This window comes from Lactuca virosa, chromosome 6 (genome assembly GCF_052849685.1).
Source record: "Lactuca virosa cultivar CGN04683 chromosome 6, Lactuca_virosa_CGN04683_v6, whole genome shotgun sequence".
Lineage (NCBI taxonomy): Eukaryota > Viridiplantae > Streptophyta > Magnoliopsida > Asterales > Asteraceae > Lactuca > Lactuca virosa.
In genome coordinates this window covers 253,353,843-253,355,819 of record NC_136431.1, presented here as the reverse complement: position 1 = coordinate 253,355,819, position 1,977 = coordinate 253,353,843, and positions in this window count along the sequence as shown.

Sequence of the window (1,977 nt, the reverse complement as noted above, 5' to 3'; positions counted from 1 at the left end):
CCTTGAGTTTTGGCTTGCCTCTCAGCTCGCTTCAAGATTACTCTGGGATCAGCATTAGCAGGTTCATTATCAAATCGGTCAACAATACGAGTTGCACTGGCCTGACGAGGAATATCTTGTGGTGTTGGGGCAGGTACACTTGGGGATGCATTAGCTTCATCAGGCTCATTGATAGATGTATTGAATTTGTCACCAAATTCACTGATTAGCTTGTTCTTTAAGTCAAAATATCCGGCAGAAAGAGCATCGAGATTTAGTTGCAGATCAGAAATCTGCTTTGACTTTTGAGCATTTTCTCTTTCAAGCTCGAAAACTCTAACATCCAGAGTTCCAATCAAGACATCTTTCTCAATAAGCTTTTGATTTAAAACCCCAATTTCTTCCTTGAGCTCAAAAATTGATGGATCTTCATTATTGGAGCTCCCTGCACCAATTGATATGCCTTTGCCTTTGGGTGCAGGATCAACACTTTCTCGAGCAAGAAACCTGGCAAGCCTTTCAGAAGCGGCATCGTGCGCAGGTTGAGGAGCTGAAGAACCTCTAAGAGCTGAAGAGCTTCCTGCGTCAAAAGATGTATGAACAAAACTAGGCCCCTCATCCAAAATTGGGCTCTCGACTTGAACTGGTTGGACTGGTGCAATGGTTGCGGTTGGCTGTTGAGCTGGTAGAGTTTGTTCCCTAATGAGAACTCTCGGCCTAGGATCAGCACGTCTTTGTTTAAGTGGCGGCTGGGAGGCTTGAAACTCTTCAAGATCACTATCAGATGGAATGATGTTTGGAGCAGCAACTGTTCGGGGAGGAATCCTTGAAGTTGAGTCCAATTGAGCAATAATCTCTGCCATCTTAGCGGGCATTTAAATTGGCAGCTTGAAAATGTTTGTATCTCCCTCAGTCTCAGTTGGAGAACTTACATGTCATCGACTTCATCAATCTCGAAAAACAAACAAAAGTCATCATCACTAACTTCAAAATTAAACGTGAAATCCTCATCATTAAAACGCCTTGCATCATCCCCTTCATTAAACCCTTCTACTTCTTCATCATCATCATCATCATTATCAACAACATCAAGAACAGGCACATGCTCCTCTGCCACAATTGCCACAGAAGGATTGATAGCAAGAACAACCTCAGGTTCAGGAGCAAGAATATCTTGAAGTATAGGAGCTTCTTCTATCTCAGCAAATTTTCCAAATTTTACTAAAGGGCTTGTTCCCCTGAACACAACCTTTGATCCCTTGCGATTTTGCTTCATTAATCCAAAGGAGTTTGGGCCCAAAGACTTCATATCCAAAATTTCACCTGTTCTTTCCAAATCAGGATATTTATCGTCAAATATCATTCGTAGAAATCTTGGATATATCAGTAATACAACCTTCTTTTTCCATTGCAGATTGCTCTTCATTTCATTGAACACAAACCTTGAAAAGTTGAAGTTCAAATCCACGATGAGAGCAACAATGGCACCAGTAGATGACTGGGAGATCTCATCAGCTCCCCCTTTCCTACCTGAAATGCAGATTATAAAAGTATGAGCAAGAAAGCGCCAGTAGGGAGGGAGCAACTTCTTCAAGGTTGGAGGAAAGGTTCCTTCATAGCCCATTCGTTCAAGAACCTCCCTAATCTGAGTAGCAGATATCTCAGTAGGGAATTCAGGCTGATCTCCAAATCTAAGAACTTCAGGAATTGTTTGTTCTGACATGATAATCTTCTCCCCCTTGACAGTTGATTCTACAGCACCTGCACCATCTGCTCCTGCTTCATTGAAAGAAGCCTTATCCCAGAACTCCCTCACTAGGTCTTCATAAATGATAGGATTCATTCGAAGAGCATGAGTGATCCTGCAATTGCTTAGACCATGAACCATGGACTTAAATTCCTGATGGCTTAGTGGTGGATCAGAAAGACATCCATCAATGTTGTGAGTTTCAACAAATTTCAAATCAGCCATTTATATGCACCAAACAAGCCAAGTGA